Source organism: Dermochelys coriacea, chromosome 6, assembly GCF_009764565.3.
Source record: "Dermochelys coriacea isolate rDerCor1 chromosome 6, rDerCor1.pri.v4, whole genome shotgun sequence".
NCBI classification, from domain to species: Eukaryota; Metazoa; Chordata; order Testudines; family Dermochelyidae; genus Dermochelys; species Dermochelys coriacea.
The window spans coordinates 63640762-63654666 of NC_050073.1; the positions used below are offsets into that span (position 1 = coordinate 63640762).

The window sequence follows — 13905 nt, forward strand, 5'->3', positions numbered from 1 at the left end:
GTGAATAATTACACCAAATTCTCATGAATGAAGTTACTCAGACACTTTAACTTAAACACACTGGATTAGATAAAACAATAAAACAAGTTTATTAAACACAAAGAGAGATTTTAAGTGAGTACAAGTAATGCAGCATAAAAGTTAGCAATGGTTAAAAAATAAAAATAAAACACTTACTAGTGCCTAACAAACAATATTAGATTCAAGCAAAATTTCTCACTACATGCTTCCAGCAAAATTACTGACCAAACTGTTCAGATCAGGAATCCAATGGCTATTTTCTTTTGTCTTCCCAGGTGCAAAGAACATGACAGGCAGGGGGAGAGAGATGGGGTTCCTTGCAGTGTTTGCCCTTCCTTTTTACAGTTTCAGTACCTCTTTTGAAAATCATTTTCAGCTGAGAACAAGTAGACAAAGCGTCAATGTAGAAGGATATTCCCTTCTGGCTTCTTTCACTTTTTTGAGCTTTCTTTGTTTTCCATTCTCGCTTGATGACTCTGTTTACTGCTTAAATGCAAATTAAGGCAAGAACAAATTTCTTTGTTTAGGAAAGACCTGTTTGCTGACTTCTGCATCGGCAGGGATGTGGGGCTTGGAAAGTATTAATAACATCATACAGGGAAATCTTATAACTTCATCCACATAGCCACACGTTTTATCAGGACAGTACTGACCAGCAAATTATGAGTTTTCAAATGACACCCTACAAGGCATACCTTGTACAACAATTATTACAATAATGTGTAGGGGACGAATATAGGGGTGTATTCTGTCACAATGTCAAACAGCTTGTATGTGTTCTCTTGGATCACCGTTGTCTCAACATCAAGGTATCTGTTATCCTCAAGAGCAGCTCCTGTAAAACCATAAATTCGGACAGCTCGTGTCAGGGCATTAGTGACAGCCTCATCCGGGGACATGGAGGATTCTTTAGGTGGGAAGGGAAATTGGCGTGTCCCTTGAGCCAACTCTGATTTCTCACTGGGACACTACTCAAGCTCCAGTGACGATGCTCTGCCTGTCAACGATGACAGCAATTGAGCTCTCCTCTTCTGTTTTTGTTTATTTGTTTGTTCTGAAACACAGACCACAATTCTGGGAACCAGGAATATACGGTTCCATGCCCAGCTATTGATGGCTTGCTGTATGGTCTTTGACAAGTCACAAACACCAGACTAATAAAAACACATTAATCATTACATTTGATTACAAAGAAGAGTAAATCACAAAGGGCCTGATTCTGCTCCCATTGAAATTAAAGGCAAAACTGTCACTCATGTCAGTGCAAGCAGGATCAAGACTCAAAATATATTTTGATTGTCTTAATTAACAGTAAAATAGGAAGCCACTATCTTCACAATTTCGTTTTCCAAATCTATCCAGACAGATGGATAGAAAATAAACATTTAAAATTAAACAGTAGGTTAAAAAATGTTACATTAATTCAATTCTTTTTGAAATTACAGAACTCACACCAGCTTTGAAACTTCGATTTCCAATGTTTTTGAATGGGAAAACCAGTTATTTCAGTTCCTTATTACTCTACACCAAAAGGGTACATGAACCATTGAACTGTGAAGAATCATTAAAATGATAGCCCTTACTACATATGAATGGACATACTGAGTCAGACTAATGGTCCATCTAGCCCAGTATCCTGTCTTCCAACTGTGGCCAATACCAGACCCTTCAGAGGGAATGAACAGAACAGGTAATCATCAAGTGATCAATTCCGTTGCCCATTCCCAGCTTCTAGCAAACAGAGGCTAGGGACACTTCAGAGCACAGTTTTGCATCCCTGCCCATCCTGTCTAATAGCCATTGTTGGACCTATCCTCCATAAACTTATCTTGTTCTTTTGTGAACCCTGTTATAGTCTTGGCCTTCACAACATCCTCTGGCAAAGAGTTCCACGGGTTGAGAGTGCATTGTGTGAAAAAATACTTCCTTTTATTTTAAAGCTGCTGCCTATTCATTTCACCACACCAGTCATGATTTTATAGACCTCTATCATATCCCCCCTTGGTCATCTCTTTTCCAAGCTGAAAAGTCCCAGTCTTATTAATTTCTCCTCATATGGAAGCTGTTCTATATTCCTAATGATTTTTGTTGCCTGTTTCTGTACCTTTTCCAATTCCAATACATCTTTATTGAGATGGGGCGACCAGATCTGCATGCAGTATTCAAGATGTGGGAAAACCATGGATTTATACAGAGGCAATATGATATTTTCTGTCTTATTATCTATCGCTTTCCTAATGATTCTCAACATTCATTAGTTTTTTTGACTGCTGCTTCACATAACTGAAAGAAACTACCGTATGACACATATATAATGCAAAAACTCAGTAATGGAGAAACTCAGGCAGTGACAGGTGTTAAAATTCTACAAACTTTTCTATAGATATATAAGCTGTGATCTTATAAACACTGTTGCACGTGCTTCAATTTAAGCACGATTAGTCCTACTGAAGTTAATATAACTACTCATATGCTTAAAGTAAAGTAAGTGCATAAATATTTGTAGGATTGGAGCCATAAATCAGCGTCTGAATTGTAAGTGTGTGTAGGAACATAACAAATAGATGGAGATGATATCCATTTAAGGAACTGCAGAGCCAAGTGATAAATATGTAATCAATGGTATATGAGCAACTGTCTGGAGGACATATATTTGCCCAAAAATCTGAGTTATTTGAACAACCTCTAAAAAGATAATTTTTCACTATTTTTTCAGCAATATGATCCATGCATCATGCGTTATCTACAGGAATATTTTGTACTTACATAGCACTTAAGGTTCACAAAACCCACGTAAAGTAGATACATTTGATTATTTCCATGTTACAGATGGGGAAAATGCAGGCACAAAAAGATGGAATGAGTGACTCATAGACACACACCAAGTTAGTGGTTAAGCCATGGGTAGAACCTACAAGTTTTGACTCTCATTCCTACACTACCACTACTCACATTTGCTCCACTGAAACTGATTAGAACAAGGCCTATAATAGTGACAAAGGTTTAAGCAATCTGAACCAGATGGACTTTTTATTTTTTGATATACCAAAGACTACCCCTGACACCAAGAGGTGACTGCATAAAATATATTGTATCTTACCTTTTTGTCCTAAAGACACCAGGTCACATGGTGTCAAGATGAGATGTAAACTCTTAGGAAACCTTGCATCTGTCGGATTATTTTCCAAGCAAAGCAAAGCCCTACAGTCACAACTTGATGGCATTGCTCTGACTATGGACAAAATTCTGTAGTACATACTATATCAATCCTACAAAGTGGGATGGGGATACACTAGATGACACTGAGGACTTGCCTACAATGAACATTTAGTTCGAAGAAAGTTGGGGTGTGAATCTGCCCCACACTAGCTTTCTGCAGACCGTGTGGATCCTGTTGATGTGCATTAATAATTTGTTAATTTGCTTTAATCTAGTTTTTTTTTAAATGTGACTAGATCAAAGAAAACTAACAAATTGTTAATGTGCATCAGTAGGGTCTACACAGTCTGCAGCAAGCTAGTGTGGGGTAGATTCAAACCCAGCCTGCTGCAAAGTAATAGTTCATGCAGACAAGCCACCAGTCTTTTCTATTCTACCTCTGACTATAAAATTGATTGTAAGATTATATCCATCCTGCTGCCTACAGACCACGTATCCCACACTTCTGAGTGGAGGATACCTAGTACTCACCACTGTGTTGCCAGTTGCCCCAAACAATGGGTGGATATGGGAATAATAATAGCTTTAAATTCAATCTCCCAAATAGATTGGAAATAATTTACACTTTAATCCCTGAATGCAAAAGAATAGAGTGAGGGGGCAATGAGTGGATAATCCCAAGAGCCAGGATGTAGTAGATATATTAAAGCACACAACCACCTGTTTTGGACATGATGGGTTATAGTTTATGCGTGATTTCTTAATTTATAACCACATGGATTTTCTCTTGTGAATTGCCATTTCATTCATAAATTTACACAAATGTTTGTTCGGTATTTACAGAACAGGTTAAGAGAGATACCACATCTTAATTCCACTCAATTTTTATATTATTATAATTATACCAATTTACTTTTTTGATGGTTGGAGCAGTTGAGATATGATGACACCGATTTGTAAACCTATATGCCAGAAACATAGCACATTAGTTAAATTCCACCACCAAGAATGTTCAAGACCCATTATGCAAGTGGTATTGTAAGCCACTCTCCTGAAATGCAACTGAGCAGGATAGATTGTTGCAAGGGATCTCTTAAGCATTGGTGGAATGAAGCTACTGGTGGAACTAATAGTGAATGTTGACTAATCTTTTCTGTTACTTAAATATCCTTGGAATTTTGCTGATGTTTGTCATTTACTGTGATTTTTGTGGAGGGAATCCATTTTCCAAAACAGCCCATATTTCCCTTATGAAAATGTAGTATAATTTTAATAAACCTGCTATACTTGCATTATGCTATGTGTTAATAGGAGTAATCTATTCTATTTGCTTCAATATAATTGCCCTTAACATTATTTTCTCTAAATTGTTATTGTCCATGTATTTCCCCAAGCAGTTACAAATACAGTTATTATTAAAGATAAGAATGTATGCTTTGAAGGAGCTCAGATTAATGTGTTGATCTCAGATGAATTAGGAACTGCCAACAATATAACTCTGGAAGTGCCTCTTGTAAAGATTTCTTTATAGCTGTCTCAAATGATTTCTAATTTGCTAGTTCTTAAACATGCATTAGATTTTGTTTTCCTCCTTTGAAAATGTGAGGTAGAAAAATGAAAAAAATCATTTTTTTTCATGGCTTGAAATCAATATACTATTTAATTAAATTCTGTTAACCCTAATGCAGATTTTATTATGTGAACTATATAATAGTTGACCTGGTTACATGAAGAAAGCTACAAACTGTATATATCATATGCCTTTGTGTGTGTTTCCATTTAAAAAAAATTCACAAAAGAGTTGTCCTTATCACTGAGTGACAGGATCATTATTTAAATATTTGCATGTACTGTATACCTTTGCCTAGTTTAATTTCCATCACCACTAGTCATTGAGATATAGCACCTCCAAATTAATACGATGTTATCCATTAATAGAAATCTCATAATCTTTTCCTGTTTACTTATATGAGTTGTAACATTATTTTCTGATATAACAATTGTAATTATGCCTGCAATATGAAGCTATACTCTTATTACACAATGAGAAAATTAATTTACTTTACATAGCTCTCCTACTTACATGACATACTAATTTAATACTATACCAGCATCTCCAGCCCTAAAAAATTCCTTGCACTGTATTAACAAACTAATTAGCATGCTTGGTTCACATACATTATTCTACATTAGGGTGGCACAAATATAAACTGTTCACTTAGGCCTAAATTCTAATGTCATAGGCAAAACTGGAATAAAGAGCTTTGGCTGTAGCTACGTGAGGGTTGAGAGTGAGAAATCATCAATCCCAAGGTCTATGAAGTCAGGCTGTAGCTGCTCTTACAGCCAATGGCGTGGTCAATGTACACTCTGAAGTGGTTGTATAGTCCAATGGGTCTCTCCTTTGCATGAACTCACTGGCCACACCCCTGGCCAGACCACATTTACCCTGGATAGTGAGCCACTGAAACATACCTCTGAGATGTAGTGTTATAATGCCTATATGACATCAATGCTGCTTGAGCCGCCTTGGCATAAAAAAAAATACAGCTTTTCAGCTGTTTTTAACCAGAACAGTCAATTAAGCAATCAAACACACAATGGGATAACTATCTTCATCTGGATTTGTATAGTGCATAGCATGGCAATGTACCGGATGAGTATAAGGGATACTCACACACCACAAGTGACTTCAACCACAGAAAAGTGATGGCCGATGGCGTAACTGCACTTCTCAAAATGGTACTTTTATAAAACTTCCTCATTTGGGAGCAGTAGTATGTAATTTTATCCTAGATTATTAGGAGTTGTAGGATATATATTATGTAATTTTCCCTACATTTTGCAATCAGGTTTGACATTTAGTGCATGATCTTGATGTCACAATAATACAGCCATTTTTAATATACCTATTCCTCAAATGGATGCATCCACTCCTTTTGTAGTAATTGGATGATAAAATCTCACCTAATGCAGTTACACCCAGTGCTTACAGATCTGGAACTAATTTTATAAAAGTAATAACACATTGCAAGCTGTGAGCCAACACCCAAGAATGGCCAGGCTCTTCTGGGGACAGAGGTCACGACAATTGGCATGTCATTCTCCTGCCCCACAGCACACCCGTGAACGTGGTGCACAGCTGGTAAGTGTAATCACATGGTCGTCCCTCGTGTTTCACTGCCTGCTCAGTGCACACAGTCGTATCTGCGCACCATAATTAGACGCCTTCCCCTGCCATTTTCATTACAAACTCACCCCCCGTCTTTCGCAACAAAAAACTTTCAGAGAGCGTCGGGAGAACACAAATCCCCCCTGCTGGGGGCCGGTTTGCCTCCCCCCGCCCGTACAAAGAGAGCTACCGGGAACAAGCTCTCCCGTCGCTCCTGCCTAGCCTACGGCAGGATCCGCTGGCCCGGTTTCCAAAGGGGGCTGAGTTTCCATGCGCGCCAGGGACGAAGTGAAGCGACCTGCTTCTGTGCACCCGCGCGGGACCGCTCGCGACGACGCATTCTTCCCCTCCCCCTTCCCCTTCAGACTCAGCCAGTCCGCACAGACCCTCGGGGGACACACCCGCCTCGCCCTTTTAAGCAGCCGTGCCCCCACGCGGCCCTTTTAAGAAGTAAGCGCATGCGGGCGGGGCGTGAGCAAACAAAGTCCTTGGTGTAATAAGCTGGCTGCTGATCTCGCGCCTAGACGGGTGCGCACGAGACTCGGAGCTGGTGAGTACTGGCACCCCCCAAACGGCTGGCGCGCGACGAGCACGACGGCGCGCGGGCGCTGGGGAAGGAGGCGGCGGGGGCTTTTCAGTACCTAACCGACCTCAGCCACGAGTTCCAGTAACGGCCAGCGCGCGCAGCCGCGCACGTGTCCTGGGCGGGGAGGAGAGAGGAGGTGGGGTCGGCGGCTGCCCGTCTGCGCACCATTCTTCGTTCCACAGACTGCGCTCGTGACTCCGAGTCCCCTGCCGCAGAGCCCGGGGTCTGGCGTTTCAGTCGGAAATCACCGTCGCGAGGCGACGGTCTGAAAGGGCAGGGACGTTCCCCGCGGGCCTGGCTGCGCTGCACGTGACAAAGTGGCAGCGCCCTGCTTGTGGTGCAAAGTGACGACGTCACTCTGGCTCGTGGGAGGGGTCAGAGTCCTGCCCGCGCTACAGTATGAGGCCAAGAAGGCCTGATGTGGCTCGGTGCCCTCTGAGCGCTGGGTGGTGTGTTTGTCTTGGGCTGGGGGTGTAGAGGGGCCCGACTCACTGCTTCTGTTTATATTGAGTACATGCTGGTGCGAGCTACAGGGCGCAGCCCTGTGCTGCCAGGCCTCTGTAGGACGGAGGCCAACAGCTACAGTCTTGTAAAGAACGAACTGAGATGGTTCCACCCTGATTGCAAACGTGGCCCCCATCAAAGCTGTTCAAGTCAGAAGGGACTGTTCTGATCATTTTCTCTCACGCATGTGGTCTCAGGTATAAATCCAAACTGAGGGTGAAAAGAACAGGAGGACTTGTGGCTCCTTAGAGACTAACAAATTTATTAGAGCATAAGCTTTCGTGAGCTACAGCTCACTTCATCGGATGCATTTGGTGGAAAATACAGAGGGGAGATTGCAAAAAAATTTTCCACCAAATGCATCCGATGAAGTGAGCTGTAGCCCACGAAAGCTGATGCTCAAATAAATTTGTTAGTCTCTAAGGTGCCACAAGTACTCCTTTTCTTTTTGCGAATACAGACTAACACGGCTGCTACTCTGAAAACTGAGGGTGGGATCCTGAAAGGGACTTGGATGTTACAACACTGAGCGTCAGGCCACCTAGCAAACCACAAGAATGACACTGTGACCCACAGAGCTGAGTTGGGATCCCATACAACTACTCCTGGGGGAATTTGGTGCCAAAAAAATAAAAATTCTGCACACATTTTAAAATTCTGCACATTTTATTTGTCAAAATAACACTACATAATGATGGCACTTTCAATTATTTTGGTAATTTATTTCAAAATACCTGTCAGCCAATATGTCTTACAGATGCACAAAACACTTCCACCAGGAGTAGAGAGTTCAAGAAACCCCTACAACAACCCAGTTCCTGTTTCTCTGCCTCTCCCCCCTGGAGCTCAGCTGGGGGCCAGACGCCTACAATCTTTTGCCCCTAAAGCCCAGCCATGCCCCCTCCCACCAATACACCCAAACCCTTTTCCCCCCCTCCAGAGCCTGGCTGTGCTCCCTCTGATACCTGCACCTCCTCATCCCTAGAGCCCAGCTGTTGGGGTCCCCTGGCCCAAATATCCACACCCCCTCTCCCCCAGAGCCCAGCCATACCCTCCAAAACCAATACACCCAAACCCCCGCCCAGGGCCGGTGCAACCACTAGGCGAACTAGGTGGTAGCCTAGGGCACAAAGTGGTTGGGGGCGCCAAAAAGTGTCCCCAGGGCTTGCTGCAGGAGATGCATGCAGGCGCCAGCCCCCGTGCGCCCCCCAGCTCCCTCCTCGCCGCACTCGGGCTCTGCGGCTCCCAGGCATGTGAGCCACCACTGGGGCATGGGGCCCTGAGCCTGCTGCAGGAGGGGCGGTGGTGGCAGCAGCTCACACTCACAGGAGCCACAGAACCCGAGCGCGGCAAGAGGGGAGCTGGGGGGCACACGGGGGCCGCTGCCCGCATGCATCCACTGCAGGAGTCCGGGGAGGGGGGGGGTGTGCCGGGCCGCAGCGCAGGCAGGCCCGCCCCTGGCTCCTCCCTCACCGCGCTCGGGTTCTGCGGCTTCTGGGTGTGTGAGCCGCCGCCACTGCCCCTCTTGCTGCCTCAGCACTCTGCTGGGGAGGGGCTGTTCACGTGGCAGTGGCTTGAGCAGCATCGGCATGGTAAGGGGAGTCTCGGGGGCCAGTCAGGGAGCAGGGGGGTGGATGGGTCAGGAATTCTGGGGGGGCTGTCAGAGAATGGGGGTGTGAAGAGTTATCAGAGCAGACAGGGAGCAGGGGGAGTTGGATGGATTGGGAGTTCTGGGGGGCCTATCGGGGGCGGGGAGTGGTTGGATGGGGCATGGGAGTCCTGGGGATCTGTCTAGGGGGTGGGGGTGTGGATAAGGGTTGGGGCAGTCAGGGGGCAGTTAGGGGGTGGGGTCTCAGGAGGGGGCAGTCAGGGGACAAGGAACAGGGAGGCTTAGGTAGGGGGTGAGGTTCTGGGGGGCAGTTAGGGGCAGGGATCTCAGGAGGAGGCAGTCTGGGGACAAGGAGCAGGGGGAGGTTGGTGGTTCTGAGGGGGGCAGTAAGGGAGTGGGAAGTAGGAGGGAGTGGATGGGGGGGAGGGGCTCTCCCCCCCGTCCTCTTTTTTGATTGTTGAACTATGGTAACCCTATCCGGGGCAGGTGTCAGGCCGCAGCATGGGCAGGAGGGGCGGGGGGCACAGCTGCTCCCCACTAGCGGTGCTGCCGCCTTTGCAGAGCTGCTGCCCCCCTGCACTGCACCGGCTCCTCCATGGCTGGGGCTCGCCGTTGCTGCAAGTGGGTCACTCTGGCTCTCCAGTGTCTCGGGAAGGCAGCTCCACCCTGCCAAGCTGCTGCAGTGGCCCAAGCCCAGCAAAACCGGTGGGCAGGCTGGCCCCTGGGGTCTATAAAGGCTCGTTGGGATTTGCCCCTCAATGAACCGATGTGCAGGGGAGGGGGTGGCAAGGTGGAAGTTTTGCCTAGGGCGCAAAATATCCTTGCCCTGCCCCCCAGAGCCTGGCTGCAGCACTGCAGAGCCCAGCCATGGGGTCCCCCTGGCCCGGATACCCACACCCCCTCCCCCCTAGAGCCCAACTGCAGGGCCCCCTCAGCCCAGAGACTCGTCCCCCTACCCCTCAGAGCCCAGGGATCGAGAGAGGGAAATAAGCCTGGGACTGAGCATCAGGCTGTGTGGAGTTTCCTGCAGGCCGCCATCTCTTTTCCTCATGGAATATGGGAAATTGCAGCTGCCTGGAACCCTCTAGCTCCCACCCCCTCCCCTCTGCAGTGTCTTCTATGTGCGAGCTGGGCTCTGCCAGGTCTAGTGGCTGCGGCACTGCAGCCCATTTTGGGGGGAGGCATGGAAGAAATGTGCAAAAAATATTAATTTCTGCTAAAATCTGTATTGCACATTGACGCAGAATTCCCCCAGGAGTAATACAATGAATGGGGAGACATAGGTGCCTAAGAATGTGGTCCACAAAACCAGCATCCTAGGCCAAGAGCTGCCTGAGCCAGCCAGTGGGAGATGCCAACCATGGGGGGGGGTGAGCCCCACCCCTCTCTTGTAGATAGGCACCTAGCTCTGCTAGTGATCCATAAACAGGAGCCCACCACCTAGAGTCAGATGGCTTTAGGAGCCTGTCTTGCTCCACACAAAATGGGAGGGGGAGGAGAGAGGAGGTGCCCACCTTCTAACTTTTAGCACAGTGGTTAGAGCAATCATCTGGGATATGGAGACCCCAGGTTCAATTCTGCCCTCTCTGCCAGAGGGGGAGAAGGGAATTGAACAAGGATCTCCCTACAGAGTCATTCTCAAACTCTTGCTGGGCCAGAAATAGTATGTGTGAGAATGATTCTATAGTCCAGTGGTAAGGGCACCCAACTAGGAGGTGGGAGACCCTAGGTCCAGTCATCTTACTCCAGTCACTCTTTCATTACTCATCCTAGTGCAAACAGCTTCAACTGGAGAGACTGAGAGAGCCCCACATCAAAATATCCCATTGCCCAGTAAATATTTTCTCCCCCATCCCTGCCAGAAAGGATGGAATTGAACCTGGATTTCCCATGTCCCAGGCAAGTGCTCTAACCACTGTGGTAAAAGTTATAAAGTAGGTGGTACCACCTCCTCCTCTGGCTGGATTTTGAATACCACCTCCTCCTCTGGCTGGATTTTGAACCAGTAGGTAGCCTCAAAGCATTGTAGCCCAGAGAGCTAGCATTAGCATTTATTTTATTTAGCAGTAACGCAAGGAGCCTACAGGCCTGTATTTTGTAAGTCATTGGCTTCAGCAGTTAGCATTAGGCTTGAGGCCCATTAACTTTAGCACAGATAAATAGCCCAATGGTCACCCCTAAGTTTTGGGAACTGGGACTACAGTGTATAAAGGGGAAGTTTGTACATGACAACATGAGACTATGAGCTAACACCAGCTTTTGGATATTTTAGGATAGGAACATCTGCAGATGTCTGACCACAAAAGTGCCATGGCAATAAAATGACATATATGATAATAAGTTGAGATCATTAATATACTAACTAATAGGAGAAGGCCATCCCAACATTAGTAGGGTGAGGAAATACAAATAAGGAAGAGGGGACAAACCCCTACTGAATATACATTAGGCATAGTGGCGTCAGTGTAACATACAAGTTGTATCCCAGCCTGTGTACAGGAGGAGAGAGGGATGTAGACCTTCGGAGGTGCCAGAATGATGGCCACTGGGGTAATGAGGAAGATAATGGCTAACATTTCAGGTTATTCTGCAAGGGATAGTGTGAGTATATGGATGTTCAGATGTACATTCTGTATTATCTCTACCTTGCTTGATTAGCGTGTTTGTGACTTTGCTAAATGTATTAATAAACTATTACAAATACAGAAGGGTTCCTAAAGTGTGTGTGTGTTGCAACTGTGCATATTGGAGTTCCCAGCTATACAGTAATTTTAATAATACTGTGCTTGATCCTGGGACAAGAACTGTCAAAGCTCGGAGTGATAACTGGGAATTCTTAAGTAATCAATATAATTTAATTCATAGTCCATAGATCAAGCTACAGCATCCCTACCAGATCAGGCCCTGCAAACAATGTAGGCAGCTGAATGCCTGTCTTCCTCTAGGTTGTGAATCAGCCTGGGGCTTAGGTAGGAGATAGGTAACTGAACTCCTAGAGAGAGGCAGCAGTGCACATGCTGAGGTGCCTAGGGAACTTTTACTTAGAAAACTTAGGTGCCAAGTGAGTTTAGGCGCCTACCTGGTTTGGAGGGAGATTTGTGAATCGCAGTTTGAGCCAAAATTGGGAGTTAGGTGCCTAAACCCCAAATGGAGGGTAAATCTACACAGGCAGCAGCAGTCTGTGGCAGTGAGCATCTGCGACTGGGTCGACAGACTTGGGCTCGTGGTGCCCATGCTATGGTGCTAAAAAATAGCTGTGTAGATAGCGCTTTTAATTTGTGTCTCAGACTTGAGCTCTTGCTCTGAAGCCCAGCCCTTCCCTAGGCTTTCGATCTCAAGCTCCAGGCCGAGCCACAACATCTACACAACTCCGTTTAGCATGGTAACTCAAGATCGAATTTGTTGTCTTGGGCTTGGAGGCTGTATAGATGTACTTTAGGCACCTAAATCTGCGGCTTAGCTGCATACATACTTTTATGGATCTGGGCCTTAGTCCAGCCCACAGTGTCCTCCTTCCCCCAACCAAGTGCTCAAAGAGTGGACCCTCTGCATGTGGATCTCCAGGCTCCTGTGCAGAAAGTACTCCATCACCTCTGCAGCACTGCCCCGGCCAAATGTTTCCTCTAATTTTTTCCATCCATGTGCGGAATAAATTTTGTTATGTGCAACAAGGTATGTGCAGATATGTGCCACATCTAGAAACAAAAAAACTAGATACATATTTTTAAAAAGTTACCATAGGGATAATTACTCCAGACAGGACAGGTTAGGCATTTTAGAACTCACTACTCAAAGAATTAAATTTGTGTAAGAGAAATAAAAATTATGAAATGCATAAACCACTCAAAACACTAAAATAATACACTTTGAAAGAATAAAATTACAGAGAATATATGTGCATTGCAGGAAGTACCAAGAAATAACAACAATAATACAAGTATATGTTGGAAGGTGAGTGTGACACAGAAACTGTGTGTGCTGGCTGCTGGGGAAGTTTCTGAGATGCTGTGCACTGTCTCTTTAAGGCACTCACTGAAAGCTCTCCCGCTCTGTCCTGAGCCCTGTCTCCCTTCCCTGGCTCTGCGGAGATGTGGTACATGGGCAGGGGGGAGAAAGAGAGAGAGAGAGAGAGAGAGTGTGTGTGTGTGTGTGAGAGAGAGAGAGAGAGAGAGAGAGAGAGAGAGAGAGACTGTGAGCTGGCTGCTGCGGAAGTCTCAGAGACCGTGTGCTGTCTCTTTAAAAAAGGCACTCAACGCCTGGAAGCACCAGGTGTTCAGACGCAGAAGCTCTGAGTTCTGAGCCAGGCTGCCCCCTCTCCCCTGCTCTATGGAGATGAGGTACAGGGGGAGGGGGACACCCTGTCATCAGCACCCCTCTCCCTCCTCCCGTTCTGCATAGCCAGCAGGAGGGTCTCAGGTACAAGCTGCACGAGCAACTTGGCTGCAAAGCAGTGGGATGGCAGGGCCCCTGAATACACACTGCCGGATGTGTGCGCTTTGCTAATCAACTGGACAGCACTTGAATCCGTCCTGGGCAGCCACCCAACAGCACAGCTTAGAGGGAACATAGTGCCCCACCCTCCTGCTTGTAGGGCCTATGCAAGGAGATTTCCTTCCTCAGTGTTCCTTCTTGAATTTTTCCATAGGAGGTGATGCTCCAGGCTTGTGTTAGCACCTCTCCAGCAAGAACTATGTTTAAGCCTGGTTCTTTGAATAGATACTAATATGTGGCCCAGTCCTACAAATTCTTATTCACGTAAGTTGTCCCATTGACTTCAGTAGGGCTACTCAGGTGAGTTAGAATTTGTAGGATTAGACTGTGGCTTAAAATGTATAGACAAGGCCTTAATTTCAG

The 13905-nt window shown here is 45.8% G+C and overlaps 1 protein-coding gene across 4 annotated transcripts in view; it reads left to right on the forward strand.

Annotated features, from left to right (window-relative positions):
- Positions 1-73: 73 nt before the first annotated feature.
- The window catches only part of PTGR2 (prostaglandin reductase 2), a 42640-nt gene continuing 28808 nt past the window's right edge, over positions 74-13905 (forward strand). For all 4 annotated transcript variants that reach the window (XM_038405598.2, XM_043517523.1, XM_043517524.1 and 1 more), the window contains exon 1: positions 74-6902. The gene's annotated coding sequence lies outside the window, so the exon portion shown is untranslated. The remainder of the gene's footprint in view (positions 6903-13905) is intronic.